This window comes from Hyaena hyaena, unplaced genomic scaffold, assembly GCF_003009895.1.
Source record: "Hyaena hyaena isolate Hyena2069 unplaced genomic scaffold, ASM300989v1 scaffold_458, whole genome shotgun sequence".
NCBI classification, from domain to species: domain Eukaryota; kingdom Metazoa; phylum Chordata; class Mammalia; order Carnivora; family Hyaenidae; genus Hyaena; species Hyaena hyaena.
Window position 1 is genome coordinate 359,586 of NW_024081090.1, and position 16,998 is coordinate 376,583.

Below are 16,998 nucleotides of genomic sequence, written 5' to 3' on the forward strand. Positions count from 1 at the left end.
GTGCCAGGTACTGATGAACAGGAGGCACTGCCCTGGAGGACCCTCTAGGATCTCTTCTTCATAAAGTCACTTCTCTCAAGAGCAGAAAACATAGCTGGACTTTTATAACACACAGGACAGACACAGACACAGAGAGGCAGACAAAGTGAGAATTTATACACACACATACATTGAAATAGAAATAGAAAAAATTATCACAAATTAAAGAACAGAAGAAGGCCACGGCCAGATTTCTAAGTGACACAAATATAAATAACATGACTGAAAGATAATTTAAAGCAATGATCACCAGGATACTCATTGGGCTTGAGAAAAGAGTGGAAGATATTAGTAAGACCCTTAACACAGAGATAAGGAATAATAGGACAGGCATGAAGGGATCAATAAATGAAATGAGAAACACTCTTGATGGAATGAATAGCAAGATGGGAGAAGCAGAGGAACAAATTAGTGACCTAGAAGACAGAGAAATGGAAAGTAATCAAGCTGAAGAAAAGACAGGAAAAAAATTGTGCAAAATGAGAATAGACGTAGGAAACTCAGTGACTCCATCAAATATAATAGCATTCATATTATAGGAATCACAGAAGAAGAGAAAAAATGGGGCAAAATTTTATTAGGAGAAAAAGTCACTGAAAGCTTCCCTAATCGGGGTAAGGAAAAAGATATCCAGATCCCATGAGGCACAGAGAACACCCATTAAAATCAACAAAAGCAGACCCACACCAACACATATTATAAATGAGTTAGAGAAATATGGTGATAAATCAAAAAATAAAAGCAGAAAGACATAGGAAGACAGTAAATTACAAGGGAAAACCCAGAAGGCAAGCAGAAGATTTTTCAACAGAAACTCTGCAGACCAGAAGGCAGTGGTGTGATATATTCAAAGTTCTGAATGGGAAAAATCTTCAGCCAAGAATGCTGTATCCAGCAAGGTTATTGTTCAGAATAGAAGGAGAGATAGAGTCTCCCAGACAAAATCTAAAGGATTTCATGACCACCAAACTCGCCTTGCAAGAAAAGGACTTTTAGTGTTAAAATGAGAGACTAAAAGTGATAGTAAAAATGTAGAAAACACAGAAGCAGTAAAAATGAATATTTCTGTAAAAAGTCAAGAAATTCACAAAATAAAAGGATGTTAAACATGATAACATGTGGAGGAGAGGAGTAAAGAATTATTTCAAATGCAAACACCATCAACTTAATATAGACTGATATTTGAAGAACAGGTTACAAACCTAGTGGTAACCATATATCAAAAATCACTAAAAGTATGCGAATACTGAAGAGAAAGTTATTCAAATATATAACAACAAAATCAGCAAAACATGAAAGAGAGAAAGACAGAAAGGGACCAGAGAAAACCTACAAACACAATTACAAAACAATTAATAAAATGATAATAAATACATATCCATCAAAAATTACTTTGTATGTAAAAGGACTAAACAGTCCAATCAAAAGACATAGCATGTGGGAATGGATAAAAAGCAAGGTCCATCTACATGTTGCTTACAATAGACTCGTTTTAGACCTAAAGACACCTGCATAGTGAAAGTAAGGGGATGAAGAAACATCTATCATGTGAATGGATATCAAAAGAAAGCTGAAGTATCAGTACTTATATCAGACTATTTTGTTCTTTCAAAAGAAAGTCTGTAGAGCCACCTGGGTTACTCAGTTAAGCATCTGATTCTTGATTTTGTCTCAAGTCATGATCTCATATTTAGTGAGTTCAAACCCCACATCAGGCTCTGCACTGTCAGCATGGAGCCAGCTTGGGATTCTCTGTCCCCCTCTCTCTCTGCCCTTTCCTTGCTTGTGCTCTCTCTCTCTCAAAAATAAATAAATAAATAAATAAATAAATAAATAAATATTTTAAAAAAGAACATAATAAGAGACAAAGAAGGACACTAATAATAAAGGGAAAAATCCAACAGAGATACAATAATTGTAAATATTTATGCCCCCAATTTGGAGAGATCCAAATATATAAAACAATAACAAATGCAAAGGAAATCATTAATAATAATACAATAATTCTAGGGGACTTTAACACCCCATTTATAGCAATGGACAGATCATCTAAGCAGAAAATCAACAAGTAAACAATAGCTTTGAGGGACACACTGGACTTAACATATATCCAGAACCTTCCATCCTAAAACAGCAGAATAAACATTCTTTTTAAGTGCACGTGGAATATTTTCCTGAAGAGATTACATATTAAGCTCCTAAAATAAGATTCAACAAATAAAAGAAGATTGAAGTTATACCATGCATCTTTTCTGACCACAATACTAGAAAATTAGAAGTCAACCAAAACAAAACAAAACAAAAATATCGAAAGATCACAAATATATGGAGGTTAAATAACGTGCTACTAAACAATGAATAGGTCACCTAGGAAATAAAATAAGAAATTCAAAGTTATACAGAAACATGAAAATGAAACACAACAATCCAAAACATTTGTGATGAAGCAAAAGCACTTTTAGGAGGGAAGTTTATAGCAATAGAGGCTTACATCAAGAAGAAAGAAAAATCTCAAATAAACAATCAAACCTTACACCTAAAGGAGCTAGAAAAAGAACACACAAAACCCAAAAACAGCAGAAGGAAGGAAGTAATAAAGATTAGAGCAGAAATAAATAACATAGAAAACAACAACAGCTATTGTTGTTGCACAGGGGTGCCTGAGTGGCTCAGTCAGCATATGTCTCTTGGTTTCTGCTCAGGTTAGGTTATGATCTCACAATTTGTGGGTTCAAGCCCTTAATCAGGCTCCATACTGATGTTTCAGAGCCTGATTAGAATTCTCTCTCTCTTTTTCTTTCTCTCTCTCTCCTTCTCTCTCTGACCCTCCCCACTCCCTCAAAGTATATAAACTTAAAAAAAAAAATAAAAAAGAATTAGAACAGATCAATAAGACCAGGAGTAGATTCTATGAAAGTCAATATAACTGATAAACTTCTAGCCAGACTTTCCAAGAAAAAAATGAGACAAGACCCTAATAAATAAAATCACAAATGAGAGAGGAGAAATAATGACTGACACCATAGAAACACAAACAATTATAAGAGAATATTATGAAAAACTATACCCTAACAAATTAGACAACCTAGAAGAAATGGACAAATTCCTAGAAACATATAAACTACCAAAACTGAAACAGGAAGAAATAGAACATTTGAACAGACTGATCACTGACAATGAAATGGAATCAGTAATCAAAATATTCCCAACAAACAAAAGTCCAGGACCATATTGCTTCACAGTTGAATAGTACCAAACATTTAAAGAAGAGTTAATACCTATCCTTCTCAAATTATTACAAACAAATATAAAAAAGGCAAGTTTCCAGCTTAATTCTATGAAGATAGCATTTCCAGTAAAGACACCACAAAAACAAACTAAGAATAAAAAAAATATAAATGAAGCTAGATCCAGTTTCCCCTAGACCTGAAACTTTGCAGCAGTCTCTGGTCAGTAGATTAAACTCTTGGAAAAGATTAGTCCTGGTCTTCTGGGGGAGTGGCCTGCTGCTCTGTTTCTCAGGTCAACTTGCTCTAGTGGAGAGATGCCTGGAGGACACGGTGTGTGTGTGTGGGGTGCTTGATGTACTGACTCAGTTCTCCACTTAGCACTTCGTTAGCTCACTGAGATGGATCAGTGTTGGTGGGCTAATGTTGCAAATGGCTTTACCCTACTCCAAAGTGAAGTTTATGCCCTCACAGATGGGTGATCAGTCAACCCTCCTGCGTATCCCACCTCTGTCAGCTCCCTGCCTTCCTGTGTCTGTGTCTGAGCTATCCACCAACCAGGAAGCACCTCTCTCCAGAGTTTTATCTCAGCTGTGACTGTGTTTCAAACCTCACACTTCAGAGACCCCCATAGTTTGGACCCACATTGTTCTTCTGGAGGAGGATCTTGCTGCACTGCGGCCAAGACCAGCTTATCCCACTGCACAGTGGCAGCAGCTCAGAGTTTATAAGAAATCACAACACACAGCTGGAACCAGGGTTTTTTGCCCTCATTTGCCCTCTGTTCCTATACTGGTGAATGTGGCAGCTTGATGGTATCCAGCAAGTCTTTTCCCAGAGAGAGGTCATATCACTTCTACTAAAGACCAATGTCAATGATAAACATAGATGCAAAAATCCTTAACAAAATACTAGCTAACTAAATCATACAATACATTAAAAACTCATTCACTATGATCAACCTATATTCCTCATTTGCAAGCATGGCTCAATATTCACAGTGATCAATGTGATACACCACATCAATAAGAGAAAGCATAAAAGCCATACTATCATTTCAATTGACACAGAAAAAAGCATTTGACAAAGTACAACAACCATTCATTATAAAAACTGTCAACAAAGTAGGTTGAGAGCAAACATACCTCAACATAATAAAGGTCATCTATGAAAAATCCAGAGCTAACATTATCCTCAATGGTGAAAAATTGAGAGTTTTTCCTCTATAGTCAGGAACAAGACAGGGATGTCCACTCTTACCACCATTATCCTACATAGTCCTGGCAGTCCTGGCCAAAGATTAGACAATGAAAATAAATAAAAGGCATCTAAATCAGTAAATAAGAAATAAAATTAACTGCAGGGTGATACTATATATAAAAGACCCAAAAGACTCCACCAAAAAACTGCTAGAAATGATAAACGAATTTAGTAAATTTGCAAGATACAAAATCAATGTACATATATCTGTTGCATTTCTATACATCAATAATAAAGTAGCAGAAAGACAAATTAAGGAAACAATACCATTTACATTTACAAAAATAACCAGATACCTAGGAATAACCCTAACCAAAGATGTGAAAGACCTGTAGTCTGAAAAGTATAAAACATTGATGAAAGAAATTGAAGATGACACAAAGAAATGGACAGACATTCATGCTCATGGATTAGAAGAACAAGTATTGTTAAAATGTGTATACTACTCAAAAAGTCTACACATTTAATGCCAATGCCATTTTACACAGAACTGGAACAAACAATTCCAAAAATGGCATGGAAAAGAAAGAAACTATTTTATTATACCATACACAAAAATAAATTCAAAATGGATTAAAGACCTAAATGTGAGACCTGAAACCATAAAAACCCTAGAAGAGAACACAGGTAGTAACATCTTTGACATCGGCCATAGCAACTTTTTTCCTAGGTAAGTCTCCTGAGGCAAGGAAAACAAAAGCAAAAATAAATTATTGAGATTTCATAAAAATAAAAAGCCTTTGCACAGTGAAAGAAACAATTAACAAAACTAAAAGGCAAATTACAGATTGGGAGAAAATATTTGGAAATGACATATCTGATAAAGGGTTAGTATCCAAAATATATAAAGAACGTAAAGAGGTGCCTGGATGGCTCAGTTGGTTGAGCATCTGACTCATGGTCTCAGCTCAGGTCATGATTCCAGAGTTGTGGGATCAAACACCACACCCGACTCCACACTGAGTGAAGCCTACTTAAGATTCTCTCTCTGTCTCTATCTCCCTCTATAAAATAAAGAAGAGAACTTATAAAATTTAACACCTAAAACACATATAATCCAATTAAAAATGGGCAGAAGACCTAAATAGATACTTTTCCTAAGAACTCATACAAATGACTAACAGACACATGAAAAGATGTTCATCATCACTTATCTTCAGGGAAATGCAAATCAAAACTGCAAGAAGATATTACTTCACAACTGTCAGAACGGCTAAAATCAACAACACAGGAAACAACAGGTGTTGGTTGATAAGGATGTGGAGATAAAGGAACACTCCTGCACTGTTAGTTTCAATGCAAACTGGTGCAGCCACTGTGAAAAACAGTCTGTACGTTCCTCAAACACTTAAAAATAGAACTACTCTGTAATCTGGCAATTGCACTACTGGGTATTCACCCAAATAATACAAGAACACTAATTAAAGTTATACATGTACCTCTATGTTTATAGCAACATTATTTTCAATAGTCAAGACATGGAAGCAGTCCAAGTGTCCGACTGATGAATGCATTTATTTATTCAGCCATAAAAAAGAATGAAATCTTGGCATTTGTAAGGATATGAGTAGAGCTAGAGAGTATAATGCTAAGTGAAATAATTCAGTCAGAGAAAGACAAATACCATATGATTTCACTCATATGTGGAATGAATTTAAGAATCAAAATAATTGAGGAAAAGGAGGGGTGGGAAGAGAGAGAGACAAATCAGGAAACAGACTCGAAATTATAGAGAACAAACTGATGGTTACCAGAGGTGAGAGGAGTAGGAGGTTGGATTAACTAAATGATGGGGATTTAGGAGGGCATTTGTGATGAACACTGGGTGATGTATGGAATTGTTGAATTACTATATTGCACACCTGAAACTAATATAGCACTGTATGTTAACTAACTGGAATTAAAGTAAATACTTAAAAGGATTTTTAAAAAGAAAAGGGGAAAAAGTAAAGAAAGTAGCTACTTTATTTTTGCACTTCTAAAAAATAACTAAAATTAAGTAGCCCTCTTATATTTCTCATCCAAGACAGTTATGACAATTAATTGAAAGTAATTAACAATTAAATGAAACATATATATATAGTATAGTGTTTATAACTTACAAACCATTCAATAGATGGCAATGTTATTGTCAGGCAAGTAGAAAGGCAACCTCTCAGAAAGTTTTTGCTTAGACCTCCTTGTACCTCATAGAGAATTCAGCCCTCCTACGTGCAGTTTGATAGTGGCTTCAGAGTCACAGTGTGACTGCCCATATGCCATACTATACATAACACAGTAAAATCACCTGGGACACAGAAAGCAGTTACAATAAAGCTTTTATGAAAGAGCTTGCTGCATATTATATGGATTATTAAATGCCATTTTAAAAACCATGTGTTATTTATATTGGACTATTAGGATCATGTGATCAGGCATGCATGAAAATTGGTAAACTCTCAGGTGGAACTTCCCAGGACCAGAAAGATCACTTCAAGCAGACTACCAGGTTACCATGAACACTACCTTGAACACATCTTGCAAGAGACAAGGAAGAGGCTTGAGAAGCCACACTGAACAAATACCCACTATATTGATACACTTAGTATGCATCATAGCCAACTGAATTTTTTGTGAGATTGATGTGACAGTGTTTAATAATACATCTGTATTTCACACCTGTTAAAGGAAGTAGGCATTATCCATCAATACCCACCACGGAGAGAATAAAACATGCCTCAAAGTTGCCCCACCACTTGGTTACTGATTTCTCTATGTCCATGCAGGATTCATGAAGAAATGCTGTGACTTGTGTCCCATTGGGGACCATGAACTCATAACAAATGAATGTAATACTTCCCTGGGGAAGGGTGTAAGGAGGTACATAGGTAGATTTACTGTGTAAAGTTAGACAGAAGTGTGTGTTTGTGTGTGTGTGTGTGTGTGTGTGTGTGTGTGTGTGTGTGTGTATTGCAATAAAGAGTAATAATGGAGCACAACTGAGATTTTGTGTCTGTAGTTTTAGGACAACTGAATAAGTGCCGCTTGATTTCTGTTATAGTATGCTTCCGGGAAAAATGGTTTAAATGTTTAAAGGATTTAGACTGTAAAAATGATTGCTTCTTCCTGTGACCCACTTCCTACAACACCCAAAATACCTACAAAGAAGACTAACTGTGATCTCAAAAAAAAAAAAAAAAAAACATGCAGTTCTCTTAAGCAGATCTCTAAGTACTTGTCATAATTTTAAAAAATTCTGAAATAAAGAGCCATGCTATCTGATTGTCATTTGGTAGATCCCAGTGACCACGTGAATTCTGCCCGGTGGCCAAAATATAGCATAAAAAAATTTCTCACCACAGTTTTAAAATATACCCACTGATCAAGAAGATGTGGTTTATCTATACCATGGAATACTTCATGGCAATGAGAAACAATGAAATCTGGCCATGTGTGGCAACATGGATGGACCTTGAGGGTGTTATGCTGAGCAAAATAAGTCAGGCAGAGAAGGACAAATATCATATGTTTGCACGTATAGGAGGATTAGGATGAACTTGACGGAGGAACAAGGGGGAGAAGAGGGGGGAAATGGTGGGGGAAAGGGAGAGAGGCAAACCATGAGAGACTCTTGAATGCTGACAAAAACTGAGGACTGATGGATGTAGGGGGGGAGGAGGGATGGGCATGAAGGAGGGCACTTGCGGGGATGAGCACTGAGTGTTATGTGGAAACTAATTTGACAATAAACTATTTGTAAAAAAAATTAAAAAATAATAATAAAATAAAATATACCCACTGTTTTGGGCCCTGGATGGCTCACTCAGTTAAGCATACTTGATTGCAGCTCAGGTTATGATCTCACAGTTGTGAGATGGAGCCCTGTGTCAGGCTCTGCAAGTTGAGCGTGGAACCTGCTTGGGTTTCTCTCTCTCTCTGCCCTTCCCCATTTGTGCTCTCTGTCTCAAAATAAATAAAGTAAAAAAAAAAATAATGTAAATAAAATACCATTAATGTACAGATTACAATATTTCAGTATACTAAAAAATCACATTTTTTCACCAAATGCCTGAGACAATTCATATCAGCTATTCAGGAAGGCATTAAATTACTTAAATGTGACTCATCATGTTGTTAATATTTAAAGTAATCAGCTCATATTTGATAATAACACAATCATGACTTTAATTCTAAGGATTATGACAGGATAGGAAGAGAAAGGAAGGCCTAAGAAAAAAATATTCATCCTGACTAATAATAAAAAGTACATTTCAGTTATGTTAATGACCCAATAGCTATACTTGAATGAAAATTAGTCTCTGAAATGGTCAGAATAACCTTAGTTAACAGTAGATTTAGTATGAATTTACAGACCCAAATTAGAATTTTGATTTCATTAGTAAGAATGTAGTTGATTATAAAAATCAATGTAGACTGCCTTACAAATAATTTGTTTAAATCTAGCGCCCCATAAAATCTTCATCCACCCTTCACCACACTTGTCATCTTCATAGTAGTCATAAATCTCATATTGTATGTATATAAAACTATTTATACAGTAATACTGCTAGGAAATGTTTTCAAACATCATTATAATTTCTTTCTGCAACTTGATTTATTTAGCACCCAACTTAATATCTTGCAGAACCCAGATTTGTGGGCTCACATGAATGAATTATAGATTCTGATTAGTTTAATTTTATCTCCATAAAGTCCATTCATCTTATTTCACAAGTCTTCTTTTTTTTTGAATTGTATATAGTCATATAGAAATTAATATGTACAGAAAACCATCTTTAAATCCCCAGTCAAATAAAAAGGAAGGGAATGGTGCATCAAAGTCTTGGACTGTCATTATGCAGTATTTAATAACCCCAAGGACATGTGCTTTTCAATGAATACAAATTACTGTGGATAAGAAATGGCTTATGTAGACTAATTGCTTAAATAAACAACTGTTACATAGGCTTACAATTGAAATTTCTAATTACAGTGAGAGGAAAATTTGCACCAAATATTTTCTATTTATATTTTGACTGAAATGTGCTAATTTATTTAAAATAGGGAGGGTTACTGAGCCATCTATTATTTCTACATTGTTACCTATGCATCTGGAACTGTGCTGTGGGTCAGAAGAATTCAGAAAAGTAGAGGAAACAATTACCTTATACAACAAGATTTAGAAAAAAACTCCTTCCCTATTATCTTTGAATTCACCTAAATTAACAAATCTGAGGACAATAAATAAGAGATATCTTCAACTTCTAAAGAGAAGCACCAAACACACTTGAAAGATATACCAAGGGATAGCCAAATTGCTCCATCAACCTAATGCTTCCCTTCACTAGATGTAAGACAAGACTAGGGAGTAATTGAGGTAATTTTCTTTGACAGGATTGGAAAGAATTAAGACTGCCTGATTTTTCTAATTTGTCTGAGTGAGCCACAGATAGAACATGAAGTTTGAAAAAAGGCAGATTGGAATCTTATGTCCCAGCAGAATATTTGTAGAGAAATTTGTTAGTCTGTTTTTTGCTGTTATAGAAGCACAGTGAAAAAATATTTTAGAAAAGGCTTTAAATATGTCCTCTGGAATTTGTGGAGCATTGAGACTGATGCTGATTTGTTCCTCCTAGAAATCTCAAAAAACAAGAGTCAGGTTGGAATAGCCTATAATGGCAGGATGAACAGAAAAGGGGAATGTGGGAGTCGTGTTTGAAGAGGCAAGTTTAAGTGACTTTTCTCTTTCATCAAAGTATCAGAGTTTGGTGGTATTGAAAGCATTTCACTGAATATGGCTACTTGCTGAGTGAGGCGTTGTTGTTGCCTCACTATAGTTGTCTTCAATGTGGAGCAGCTGAGGGAGAAATGAGACAGATTAGCCAGAAATTACAAACACCATCATTGGGGAGTTGTAGTAGGGAAGGAAGTAGAATAATGTTTGCCTAAGAACTTAATAAATGGCACCCAGAAATCAGCATTTTGGTTCTGCTACAAAAAGTCTAATTTCCTTAATACTCTCATATACATCTTCCTCTAATCATTCATTCCCTTGACTCTGACCATGACACTGGAGAAGTTAAACTCACGACTGGTAGATATGGAATCACTGATATAAACAACAACAGCAATAACAAAATCAGACCCATCTTCTTTTGCCCAACATATGGCACCCTATCTCCCATCAGCCTGATCTGGGGAAGGAAGATGTGAATTGAACCTGAGAAGGAAAGTGATTATGTTGGCCCAGGTACTCTGGAACTAGACTGAGAGATAGAAGTACTCAGACAAGCTGTGGCATGTGCCTGAAATGTCACCAATTAGAAAGGAAGAAATATAACTGCGCCTGGTGCTCATGATAGGAAAAAAATGAAGACAAGGAGGTTTTCTGATTTTGCCCTGCCATGTTCATTCCATATAATAAATCAAGTGCACTTAAGCATAACAGAAGTTCAATAATGCTTAGGAAGATACCATTTCAAATTTGTTAATGTTTTTTATTTATTTCTCAGAGAGAGGAGACACAGAATCTGAAGCAGCCTCCAGGCTCTGAGCTAGCTGTCAGCACAGAGCCCAATGCGGGGCTCGAACCCACGAACCGTGAGATCATGACTTGAGCCAAAGTCAGACACTTAACCAACTGAGCCAAGCAGGAGTCCCAGGAAGATACCACTTCAAAGAAACAACTGGCTTTTCACCTATTGAAGATATATAGAAGTATACAACGAAGACTTGAGATTTTCCTTCAGCATATTCAAATGGTATGTACATTAACATACATGCATGCAAAAACAAACACACACACACAAACACAGATACAAACACACTTTCAGAGGGCTTTTCTAAATTATGTAGTAGCCTAATGAATGATCCAAGGAAACTGTTTGAGGAGCAACTGCTCTATGGAGAAGATAATCCTTAAACTGAATCTCAATAGGTGACCCAAGTCACTCAGGTAAAAATGGAGTAGGGGAAAGCCAGATGAGATATTTCTTTTTTTTTTTTTCTATTTCAAAGCCTTTAAAATTATACTTCATGGGGCAATTTAGCCAATTGTTATTATTATTTTTTCTTTCATAGTTAATTGTCAAGTTGGTTTCCATATAATACTCAGTGCTCATCCCAACAAGTGCCCTCCTCCATACCCATCACCCCTCTTCCACTCTCCCCCACCCCCACCAGCCCTGTTTGTTCTCAGTATTCAAGAGTCTCTCATGGTTTGCCTCCCTCTCTCAAACTATTTTTTCCCATTTTTCCCATTCTCCTTCCCCATGGTCCTCTGTTAAGTTTCTCCTGTTCCGCTTATAAGCGAAAACATATGGTATCTGTCTTTCCCTGCCTGACTTATTTTGCTCAGCATAACACACTCAAGTTCCGTCCACGTTGCTACAAATGGCCAGATTTCATTCTTTTTCATTGCAGGCGAAAAATATGGAGCTCCCTACTTCTCCTCCATCTTTCCTTTCACACAAGTCTCTTAGACAACTTTAAACTTTACAAATCATTTTCATGTTCATTATCTCATTTAGTCCTCAAATCAACTCCATGAGATAGGTATTATTTTCCCATTAGAAATGACCACATCCTAAATCCTTAGTCATTTCTCAAGAAAAGTTGAATGTAAATGCTGTTTTTTTTTTTTTAATTTCGGAGTGTTAGATGCCAAAATTAATAGATTTTCAGTTCAAGGCAGCAGACTAGAAAAACACACTTTCTGTTCCTCCTGAAACCATACTGAATACAGGTGTAGAAATACCAAAATTAATACCAATCAAAGCTGAGAGAATGTGGAAGTCATCAACCATAGAAAGATTTTGATACATTTAAAGAAGGCAAAAAGTGAAATGCAGGACTGATGAATAGGATTATCAAGAAAAGACAGTCCAAAGAAGGGGCTGCACAAGGCCAGTCTGCTTCCACTGAGCCCTGCTTATACTCAAGAGGAGAGAGAATAGGGGTAGAAAACAAGGAGACAAAAGATATTTTAGGGGGAAAAAGTTCATTTAATGAGTTCCATGGGTCACTCAGTCTTCCCTCCATAGTAACTCTGTAGGAATTAAAACAGATTATTGGTGAGTAAAACAAGGGAACAGGGAGGGAGTGTTGAACCAAGGGTGTCAGCTCTGGTTCACTGTCACTATACTACAAATTCCATCCAAGACTACACACCCATGGCTTCATATACTATAACTGGAGATTGTTGCTTCATAAATTGTCAAATGAGAAGGAATCTTGCTGGCAACTATAATTTGCAGTTATTATAAAAATATTTTTATTAATGATTAAACTAATCATTTAAAAATATTTTCTCATAACAAATTCTGTCTCAACATGTTTGCTTCTGTGAAGGCAAATTATCTTGGAATAACACTTGCCATCTAATATATTTTGCCTGTAAGGCCAAGTAAGAGAATGGTCCATATTTCAAAAAGGCATCCTATCTGTCTACTCCAATTTGATAAGAGAAGTTAAGAGGGAGATTTTTCTGGGATATCCTTACCCAAATTTCATTGTATTATCGTGAAGCCCCAACATGCATCATGTGCTTCATTTTTCCTCCCTGGGAAATAAAATGATGGAAATAACATAATTGTTATTTATTGTTTTCAAATATATCTGACATCAGCATCCCTTTCAGAGCTCTAATAAGAAATCTTTGCCACAAATTTGTACAAGTTTGCTATTTCTGTTCAAACAAACACCTCCAAGAAACTGTTCCTTACTGAACTCAAATGGTATCAAAGTACCTATGGGCAAATGTCTTAATTGGAAATCATTTTTGCTCTTAGAGAGATTAGAAAGTGCTTATAATATTTCTCCTTTTTTTTTTGCTTTATTTAAAAATGTTTTATTTATTTTTGAGAGAGAAAGGCAGTGTGAGCAGGGGAGGGTCAGAGACAGAGGAAGATACAGGTTCCAGGCTCTGAGCTAGCTGTCAGCACAGAGCCCAAAGTGGGGCTCGAACCCATGAACCATGAGAACATGACCTGAGCTGAAGTCGGACGCTCAACCGACTGAGCCACCCAGGCGCCCCATCTCCTTTATTTTTTTTTTTCCAAACAGAATTATGGTCTGAACAAAATCTTTTGTGTCCTACCAACCCCCAAGTTTGTTGGGGATGGAAGTCCAAATTTTCTCTAACATACTATAAAAGCTCTCATAACCAGAGCACTAAAGCTAATTCTGTAATATATGAATTATGCCCATTGCTATTTTAAATATGAAAAAGTAAACACAGTAAAGCCTTAGTCCACGAGAATAATTTATTCCAGAAACATGTTGTAATCCAAAGCACTTGTCTATCAAAGCCAATTTCCCCATAATAAATAAAGGAAACTCAGATGATTTGTTTCACAACCCAAAATATTCATATAAAAATCATTATAATACTGCACTATAATACAAAATAATAAAGAAAATATAAAAAAATAAACAAATTAATCTGTACTACCTTTGAAAACCTTCATGGCTGGTGCAAAGGAGACAAGAGAGAAAAGGGTTATTGTTTAGGATGAATTTCATTATCACTAATGGATGTTGACTACCCTACAGTATTAATAAGCTCTTGTCATATGCTCTATTTAATGTAACTGGCAATAAGGCAGCAGAGGAAAGGGTCTATATCTGCAGGCAGCCTGATCTAGAATGAAGCAAATCATTCCTAAGCTTACTCTTGTATGGAAAAACAAAGGACTGCCCATAGGTGCTTTGAAGTGACAAAAAATACACCAGTGCCAGTTGTGGACACCTTCCAATTGAGAGGCCTAGGTGAACTGAAAACCTAACCAGCTTTTCTGCTTCTGTATAAATGCTTGCATTGCGAGAATCCAAAACCTGACTTTAACTAGCTCCTTCTGCTTCTGTACCATTGCTTAAGGCTTGCGTTCCAGCCTCCCCGGAACTACCGGGCGGCTGCACACTGCTCAAGGCCGAAGAGACTGGCCACCACATCACCCCATCATACTACCCTGGCAGAGCCCAATCGGGAGAGGCCAACAGTCACCCTCCACCTTACTGAAGGAAGGGCCTAGGGAAAGAGAAGTTAACCTGTTAGTCGCGAACAAGACCCTAGACTCGCTCTATGATTGGCTGAATTCAAAGGTATCCTAAATGTTATAATTGGATCCCACCAAAAATCCTGATGGCAGGAACCAATCAAATATGGTATATGTTCATATTTAAATATCAACCAATGACAAACCTGTAACCATAGAGATCTCCTGTCCCTCCCCACGACTTGTTTACTCCTGTCTATAAAAAGGCTGCAAAGGCTTTGTTCAGGGCCTCTCAGCGTCACCGGCAATGAGTGCGGGGAGGTCCAGGTTCGAACCTGCAAATAAACAACCCTTGCCAATTGGCTTTGACTCTGGTCTCTGGTGGTCTGTTTTTGGGGGTCTCTCGAACTCTGGGCGTTTCACAATGTTCTGAAAAATCACTGATTTTGGCCAAACACCATGGCCTGAGACAAAACACTCGAGCATGGGGGATGATCACCCATAATTCCACAGAGAGAGAGAGAGACTGACACAGAGAGAGAGACATTGGCTCACAACAACTAAATTGTGTTGACTTTTCTTTAATCCAATACTTTGCTCCAGTCTTACAATAAATGACATATTTGCTTTCTAGATATTGGTGAGATGCCTTACTAGACATATTCCTAAGTCAGAGAAAGTGGCTTCTAATCCATATGGAATAATCCACAGGTGAATTTCCTCCAGGAAGGCCACAACCTATGTAGAATATAATCTTTTATATTTTTACATAAAATCTTTACATATAATCTTACATATTTGGATTCTTCCGAGTAGACCAAAAAGAAAACCTGGGCTGCAAGGCTCAGTTACAAATGTGGGATGGTACTATGCTTACCACTGGTGGTCCATGAACTACATCTTCTGAAACCAGAACCCATTGTGGTCCCTGACTAATTTATGAATTGTGCTTTTGTTCAATGAAAGCCTGGTCCTTGGCAGTGCCTGTGCTCACTGTAAATATGACACCGTGCTAAGTACCCTAACAACTAGGAAAAAGAAAAAGAAAACACAGTAACATATTATGCATATATGGTAAGGAGGCACCACGGTCCACAGTAAGAGCTCTGGGTGTCACTACCCTGGGCTTGAATCCCACCCAGCCAAGCCACTACCACCTGTGTGACCTGAGGGGCCATCTAAATTATATGTTGTTTTGCCAAATTCCTCAAAAGGAAGAAAGCAAGACCCTGCCTGCCAGGAAGGGAGGTCTTGAGGTGCAGCATCCAGTCAGGTCGGGGTTTGGGGACTGCATGGAAACTGCCACCGTCTGTAGGGCGATGCTGAAAGCCTGGGCGGCCCTGGCAAAGATGTAGCTGGCTCGAAGCCTCGCAGGGAGGAAGAGAGGTTCAACGGGCAGCGAGCCACTCCCTTGCAGCATTGGGAAACCCCCGCACTCCTCTTTCTTGGAGGAAAGGCTGGAGACACATACCTTGGCGCTGAGGGGCCCGACAACCACCGCACTCCCCTACAGTCCCAACACAGTGGCCTTGCTGGTTGTATACACGTGCCAACCGGGCGCACTGACCAAGCGCAGCAGGCAACCTATACACAGCCACCGGCGACTGGAAGTCCCAGGACTGGAGCCTAACCGGCGGGACTCTGGGGCCTCCCCTTTGCCCTGTGCTGGGGCCTCCTGCCGCACTGCGCGTGCGCGCCCTTCTTTGTCACGTGTCCTTCTTTGTGACGTGTCCCAGGGATGCATCATTAGGGCCAGGCAGGACCTTTCAGGCTCAGTGAGTGTTTGACCTCCAGAGGAGTCAGAAGCTCCGGAGGGGCTCTAGACTCCAACCTCGCGACGTTTGACGCACAACCAGCTCACTATGGGCAATCTGCTTAGTAAATGTCTACGTCTCCCACTCCCCCACCGCCGTCCCCTGCCTGGCCGGGATCGGGCCCTGGTCCGCCCCGCCCGTGATCCCCATCCACCACCCGGCAGGGGCCGCCCCGCTGCTCCTTCACCTGCCCTGCTCCCTGGGCGCAGGCTCTTCCACCAGGTACGCAGGCCTTTACCGGCCACCTTTCATATCGAGCCCAGGAGGCGGTACCCCATCCCGCAGGCTGCATGGACCTCTCCGGGCATCCTCCCCTTGGTGAACTGGAATAACCCTCCGAAAAAACCTGTCCTATCTTCTCGTAATTCAGTGATGTTTGGGCACTCCAGAGCCATCAGAATCCCTCCTCCAGGGCGCAAATTAAGACTCCAGCGTTTGCCATCAGAGACTGGAGAGGAGGAGCTACAGAGCAGTCCAATCCAGGTATCTCCCACTTCTGTGCCTAAATGGGAGGGAGGAGAAGGCCCAAAAAGAACCCACAGGAAAGATGGGGGAACCTTGGAGACCAAAGGGCGGGATGGTGGGAGCAGAGCCCCCCATAGCTGCGGGGATATACAGTTAACATCTAGTCCTCTGGAGGCCAGTGAACTTAGCTCCAGGCAGTGCAGCCCTGCACCTTTGGAC